The sequence below is a fragment of the Oryx dammah genome, unplaced genomic scaffold (assembly GCF_014754425.2).
Source record: "Oryx dammah isolate SB20612 unplaced genomic scaffold, SCBI_Odam_1.1 HiC_scaffold_17, whole genome shotgun sequence".
Taxonomy (NCBI): Eukaryota; Metazoa; Chordata; class Mammalia; order Artiodactyla; family Bovidae; genus Oryx; species Oryx dammah.
The window spans coordinates 61,201,015-61,209,532 of NW_024070201.1; positions in this window are offsets into that span (position 1 = coordinate 61,201,015).

The window sequence follows — 8,518 nt, forward strand, 5'->3', positions numbered from 1 at the left end:
AGATATATTAGTTTGGAGTGAGATAATATGTGTTTGGAATAACAAAGGAAATATTTGTGCTAGAGGTATAAATCTGGGAGTTGTCAGCACAAAAGTAATGTTTAAAACCATAAAAATAAATACAGTCACCTAGGGAGAAAATGTTTCCAAAGAGTGCTCAATAAGTGGTTTTATGGGTTTTTTCTTTTTCTTTTTGCTCAGTCATGTCGGACTCTTTGAGACCCTATGGACTGTAGCCCGCCAGGCTCCTCTGTCCATGGGATTTTCCAGGCAAGAATACTGGAATGAGTTGCCATTTCCTTCTGAATTTAGAGAGTATATACTTGTAAAAACTGTGAAACAGCCACCCCAAACAGAAAACTATGTAACAACTTTGCCTTCAAAGGAATGAAAAGGAATCAACCCAAACCCTGTAAACACTGCTGCCGCTAAGTCGCTTCAGTTGTGTCCGACTCTGTGCGACCCCAGAGACGGCAGCCCAGTGGCTCCCCCCTCCCTGGGATTCTCCAGGCAAGAACACTGGAGTGGGTTGCCATTTCCTTCTCCAATGCATGAAAGTGAAAAGTGAAAGTGAAGTTGCTCAGTCGTGTCCAAATGTTCACGACCCCATAGACTGCAGCCTACCAGGCTGCCCCGTCCATGGGATTTCCCAGGCAAGAGCACTGGAGTGGGGTGCCAACACAATGAAAATCTATAATCCATCACTTTCTAAATATACTCTTAGCTATAAACTTCTGTAAAAGGATAGAGGAGAGAAAATTTTGTTTTTTGTTAAGTAGTAACAAATTGTGCCATAATTTATTCAACAAGTCCCTTTTATTTTTTAAACATGTATTTCCCCAAAGTTTTGTGTAATTCATAAGTAATTTTTATATCCTCCACAAATATTCAACATTTTTTTCTTCTCTTTTTTTAAAGTTTTTATTTTATGTTGGAGCATAGCCAATTAACAATTTGTGATAATTTCAGGTGGACAGCAAAGGGACTCAGCCATACACGTACATGTATCCATTCTCCTCCACACTGCCCTCCCATCCAGGCTGCCACATAGCATTGAGCAGAGTTCCCTGTGCTATACAGTAGGACCTTGTTGGTTATCCATTTTAAATATAGCCATGTATTCCAGGGAAGAATGGGGGGAAGAAATAGTTAGGGACACTTTTTCTTTTTTCTAATAGAAACCAGCTTTCCAGAGAAGAGGCCTGCTCAGAATAGACTTTGATTCCCAAAGTCAAACAGAAAAAGTAACTCAGAACAGTAAAAGTGAGAAGAGAAGCAGCTGGTCTAAGTGCTAGGGGGGATAGGGGCAGAGACATGAGGACCCCTGCTCAGCACTGTGGAGAAAGCAGAGAAAGCTAAGGAGCATGTATCAAGTTTACTGGATGTCTGTCAATCTATTTTTAAAATCTTTTTTCCATCTCCCCTACATAATCTTTAGCAAACTCACCATTACTAACTAAATGATTTTCATGCAGGGAGCTCTCCACAGTGAATTAAATGCCAAGTCATGACTCAGGTGGGCTGGTGACATGAAGAGAAACTACACAGCCAGTTTCTGGGCTACATTTTTTTTTTTAATGGCAATGCAATGAACACTTTTGGAGTTACATCTCTGCATATGTTCAGAATTACTTCCTTGGCACAAATTTCTAGATACTGCATTAAAAAGAATAAACCATTTTTAAGGTTTTTTATACACACTGCCAAAATGTCCTCCAGAAAAACTGAACTAATGTATCACTAGCAGAATATTAGAATGTTCGTTTCCTCACAGCTACATTCTAATCTTCAAGGAGTTAGTGAGAAAGGATGGTAAGTCCCTGTTTTAACATGACTTTGTCACCATCTACTAAATTTTTTTAACATCACCCTAACTTGTCTCCTTGTTTCTGATCTTTCTCTGTGTCAGCTCATTCTGTATGCCACTGTACGATTAATCTTTTTATAGTAGGATTCCTATGCCAGTACTCCCCTGTTCAAAAATCTTCAATGACTCCTCACTATCTACTTAATTAGGAACAAACTCATCAGTCTGTCATCTAAAATGCTGCTCAATCTGGCCTCATCACAAATTTCCAATCTTGTTTCAGCCTCAATTTTCCCACACATACCTTATGATCTAGTCAAAATCATATAGTCATTGCTTTTCAGAACATGACCCATAATTTCTCACCTCCAGAGTGTAATAGTCCAGTGATGAAAATTCGTATCATAAGGTCTTCAAATCTCCCCTCCCCTGCCTGTGGCAGAGTTTGCTAATTACTCATCATTCTCTTTCCCACTGAGCTGGCATATAGTATCTCCACACAGTGCTACAGATAGTCACTACCAATGAACAGGAATTGGCATTGATATAAAACTAGCTTGCCATCCCTGTAATAGTCCTTTCACCTAGTTGGCTTTCAGCCCAGCTCCTCTCTTGAACTTGTTCCCATATATTAAGGCTCATTTCTTATGAGCCTTTCCCAAATCTACTCTCCACCTCCAATCCTCTTAACCCATTATATGGCACTTAGACTTCTTACTTCATTTCACCTTGTTTTATTACTTGTGAGCTATCTTCTGCCCTTTTTGAATCATATGTGTCAAGGCAATAGTAGTAAAGAGTTCAGAGTCTATAACCAGACTGCCACGGTTCAAATCCTGGATCTGTCTCAACTAGCTCTGGATATTTGAGCAAACTTTTTAGCATCTTTGGGTTGTAGTGCCCTCATCTGTAAAATGGACATAATAACTGGACCAACCACAGAAAGTTGTGAGGATTCAATGAGAAAATGCAAGGCAACTGCTTAGCTAAGTGCCACACACATATTAAGCCTTCAGAAATGTTATATATTTTTCAAAAATTGAAATGTAGGGTTACCATATGACTTAGCAATTCCATTTCTAGGTGTAAATCCAAGAGAATTTTGTTCACCTATGTTCATACAAAAACTTATACAGTAAATGAATGTTTCTAGTAGCATTATTTTTTGAGTCAAAATTGGAAGTAGCCCAAATTCCATCAATTGATGGATAAATAATATGTGGTACATTCACACAATGGAATATTCAGCCATAAAAGTGAATGCAGCATTGATGCAAACTACAACAGAGATGAACCTTGAAAACATGCTAAATGAAAGAAGTCAGTCACAAATGGCCACGTAATATTGTATGGTTCCATTTATATGAAATATCCAGAATAAGCAAACCCATAGAGACAGAAGTAGATTAGTGGATGCCAGCAGAGGATAAGGGGGAAAGGAGAGGGATTGATTAAGTTGAGGTATGAGGCTTCTTTTTTGAGTGATGAAAATGTTCTAGAATTAGATGGTGGTGATAGCTGCACAGTATTGAAAATATACTAAAACCCAAGGAATTGTGCATTTTAACATAGTTAAAATGATAAATGTTATGTTATGTGAATATCTCATTATTGAAAAATGTTGTTTATATTACTATTCATCTTTGTATCCCCTCGAGTGTCTCAGTTAAATTCAGTCGCTCAGTCGTGTCCAACTCTTTGCGACCCCACGAACCGCAGCACGTCAGGCCTCTCTGTCCATCACCAACTCCTGGAGTCCACCCAAACCCACATCCATCGAGTCAGTGATGCCATCCAACCATCTCATCCTCTGTTGCCCCTTCTCCTCCTACCCTCAATCTTTCCCAGCGTCAGGGTCTTTTCCAATGAGTCAGCTCTTCGCATCAGGTGGCCAAAGTATTGGAGTTGCAGCTTCAAATCAATCCTTCCAATAAACACCCAGGACTGATCTCCTTTAGGATGCACTGGTTGGATCTCCTTGCAGTCCAAGGGACTCTCAAGAGTCTTCTCCAACACCACAGTTCAAAAGCATCAATTCTTCAGCTCTCAGCTTTCTTTATAGTCCAACTCTCACATCCATACTCGAGTGTCTAAAGAGATATTATTAAGGAAGTATGTTTTTTTAAGGGAAAGATATTTAATATGACCTTAAATGCTAAGATGAAATGATTTGAGCAACTTCTATAAATTATATTATTATAATTTGCATGCAAAAAAAATCATAGATAAATGATCATTTATTGCTTTGTAGAAATTCCAAGAATAAACTAGGCCCAACTAAAACAAAACAGTTCCAACAATCCTCGGATTACACTCAGCTAAAATACAAGCCAGCAAAAAATATTAATGGGGAACTAAAGAAGATCTATAAATATTCACTGATTATTTTTTAAAAACCTAATTAAAACAAAAAGGCTATTTTTAAACCACTTACAATCATTTTTTACATATTAATATACACATTGACAAGGGGAAATGATGATCTTGTTTGTCATTTCCCACTATATGTAAGTGGGCATACACATTTATAAGTTTTCCAAAGGTTAACTTGACAATATGTTATACCATATACATGGGCCTCCCTGGTGGCTCAGTGTAAAAGAATCCTGCAAGGCAAGAGAAGCAGGTTCAAAGAAGATCCCCTGGGTTTTGAAGATACCCCAGAGAAGGAAATGGCAACCCACTCCAATATTCTTGCCTTGGAAATCTCATAGACAGTAGAGTCTGGCAGGCTGCAGTCCATGGGGTCAAAAGAGTTGGAGATGACCTGGCAACTAAACCACCACCATCATACTACATACATATATTTATGGCTAGAAAAAAGTCTAGAATGATATCTTCCAAGTGGTACACTTGGATGTAGAATGAGGCAACTTTGTCCCCGTCCTCATCAACTAAAATTTTCTACTGTAAACAGAAAAGTTGCTTTTGTAATAGAAAATAGTAAAAGTTATTTGAACTTTTACTTAAATTTTTTGAAAAGTGGAGGCAGGAGGAACCAGTTCACTTTGTTGCAGTCAACTTGTCGATTTTTTTTACTTTTATGAGTAAACCAGGACACTATTAAGCTTGTTAGTGGTATATCTAGAAAATGATAAATAGATAAAATATAGTAGTAATTGAGGAGATATTAGATCTACAATTAGATGGATGATCCATGAGATATTACCTTTACAAACCAGTAATGCAAACGTGCAATGGTTAGGTTCATAAAAATAGCCAAGGCAATAATCTCTCACGATGTTTAAGAATAGAATCTCCATGATGTTTAAGAGTAGAAATAAGATGGAATTAAGAATTCAATCTTAATGAAGCGAATAACTAAATTGCTGTCTAAAATGATTATTCCAATAGTGAACAGAGACTGCCTTTTTATACCCTTCTCAGTACTGAATGTAACTAACAAAAATTTACTTTTCATCTCTTACATTATTAGTAAAACTGAACATTTTCTACGATTTATTTATTGCGATTCAGATTTCTTCTTTTAACTTTAATGGTGTCTTATAAGGTCTAAAAATGTTAAATTTTATGAGGTCAAATGTATCAATCTTGTTCTTTATCATTTTTCCTTTGCTTTTATTATTAGAGAGTTCTTCACTCTAGGAGAAGATATTCTCCACCTGTCTTGTCTTCTAACTCTTTTGTGGGGTCATTTTTTTTTTTAATTCTTAAATCCATCTGGAGTTTATTTTGGAAATAGATGTGAGAGAGACAACTCTTAAACACTTTTTTAAGACATTACACATTATAACAGAGTCTGTACAAAGAAAATAATTGCAATATTAAATGTGTCCAAGGAGTCATCACTTAACAAAATTTTCTATGACATAAGCTTTTAAACAGTTTCTTCAGAGTTCACTCAAAAAGGATTGGGATATGTGGAAACTAACTTTTAACAGTTTTCTTTCGGAACAGTTGGCTTTTTACTAATTGTCTTTTATATTGTTTGGATGTTTTACAAAGAGGGCTTCCCAGGTGGTGCTAGTGGTAAAGAACCCTCTTGCCAATGCAGGAGACATAAGAGACACAGGTTTGATCCCTGGGTCGGGAAGATCCCCTGGATGAGAGCATGGCAACCCACTCCAGTATTCTTGCCTGGAGAATCCTATGGACAGAAGAGCCTAGAGGGCTAAAGTCTATGGGGTCACAAAGAGTCAAATATGACAAGCAACTCAGCAGCAGCACATATTGCTTTGCTATTAAATGGAAATTTATTTTAAAAGAAAAAGTATGTTCTTCATTGAATGAGATGCTGATATCACATGTCAGAGATATCTTGAATTTCACCTTTTCATGACTAAAAGAAAATAAAAGAAACTTCATGATTCATAGGGTGTGAATCATAAACAAATTACTGAATGATGAAGTGAATTCTAATGACAATGGAGTGAAGTGGAAATCCTATTGGGTAAAAACCAGAAATCCTAGTTTCAGGGCTCCCCCTGATTCACTTGGTAAATTTCCTTAGATAAATTTCTTAAAATATCTGCACCTGTTTGCCAGTGCATGAAACAAGGATCTTAGAAAAGATGGGCTTATGAGTTAACATGTTAAATATTAAAAGCATCTTGAACTAAAAATCTTCATGAACAAGGTCAGCCATTCTAGTCATCACAGCTTTAGCTTAGGAAACCTAAAATATTTCCTTATTTAAAGTCTACTCTTCAAGCCTCAGCAGTTATTTCAGTGTGCATAAATTCTCAAAGGCTCATTGAGGGTCATAGAACATCAGAGGTGAATGTTTTGGGAATAAGAGATATTTCATGTTACTGCTAACGAGACTGAACAGTATTTTAAGAAATCTAAGACTTCCCTGATCAGAGAAGGCAATGGCATCCCACTCCAGTACTCTTGCCTGGAAAATACCATGGATGGAGGAGCCTGGTGGGCTGTAGTCCATGGGGTCGCTAAGAGTCAGACACGACTGAGCGACCTCTCTTTCACTTTTCACTTTCATGCATTGGAGAAGGAAATGGCAACCCACTCCATTGTTCTTGCCTGGAGAATCCCAGGGACAGGGGAGCCTGGTGGGCTGCTGTCTCTGGGGTCGCACAGAGTCGGACACGACTGAAGTGACTTAGCAGCAGCAGCAGCAAGACTTCCCTGATAGCTCGCTGGTAAAGAATCCACCCGCCAATGTAGGAGACATGGGTTCAATCTCTGGTCTGGGAAGATTCCACATGCTGTGGAGCAACTAAACCCGTGGGCCACAACAATTGAGCCTGTGCTTTAGAACCTGTGAGCCATAACTACTGAGCCCACGTGCTGCAACTACTGAACCCCACTCTCCCTGGAGCCTGAGCTCACAACAAAAGAAGCTACTGCAATAAGAAGCCCTAGAGAGTAGCTCCCATTTACCGCAACTAGAGAAAAACCCTCATAGCAATGAAGACCCAGCACAACCAAAATAAATAAATAAATAAAATTACATATATGTATAAAAGAAATCTAACCTTCCTCTCAATTTCTGCTACTTCTCTTTTAAGATATTTCAGCTTTTTGAGTTGCTAATCACATTGTTGTTGTTCAGTCGCCAAGTCATGTCCAACTCTTCATGACCCCATGGACGGCAGCACCCCAGGCTTCCCTGTGCGTCACTCTCTCCCAGAGTTTACCTAAGTTCATATTCATTGCATCAGTGATGCCATCCTACCATTTCATCCTCTGTTGCCCTCTTCTCCTTCTGCCTTCAATCTTTCCCATCATCACATAGATGTCCAAAAAAGCTCACAAAAAGACATATGCTCCAGAAATTTATGTTTACTAACACTCATGCAAATATGTGTATAATAACATTATGTATGTAACCACATGCTTGCTCACAAGCATATCCTCAGATTTATCTTTCACACAATGAAAAGAACTAATAAAACCAGGTAGTGAGCAAATCAGTAAGATTATTGATGACTAAAAACTTCTGAATCCACAACTCGTAAAACATTCTCTGCTTAATGTTATCCAGGCCCTCAGAAAAACCAGCCAAAAGGAAAATGTATTTCTTAATTAATTCAGCAGATTAATGAATTAATTATGAATTATTAATTAATAATGAATTAATTATGAATAATGAACGAATTAATGAATTAATTCAGATGAATTGGGCATCTGCCAACCAGTGTGCTAGACACAGAGGAAAACTATTAGGTTCAACCACATGAAATGGCTGATGGTCAAACTTTTTTTTTTTTTTTTACAACAGTGGCAATTTCATGTAGTTCAACCCAAGAAAATTACAGAGATTCCTTAGGTAGGGAAAGAAGATAAGAGAGTTGAAAATCATAAGAAAAACAAAAATTTCCAAAATAACAGAAGAAATAAGAGGGAATGAAAGGAAAGGGAAAAAACATTGAATCAGGAAATGGGAAAAAGGGAATATACAAACAAAAACAAAACAATAAAACCATATGGCAATAAAAACTTAAAAATTATTTTAAAAAATTTTTAAATTGAAGTATAATTGACATGCAACATTATATTAGTTTCCTAGAACCACCTAGGAAGCACATAATTGACATGCAACATTATATTAGTTTCACATATACAACATAATGATTCAATATTTGTATATACTATAGTGAAATGATTACCATTATAAATTTCATTAGCATCCATCACCATACATATTTACAAAAAAATTTTTTTCTTATGATGAGGAATTTTAAGATCTACTCAGCAACTTTCAAATATGCAATACAGTATTATTAACTA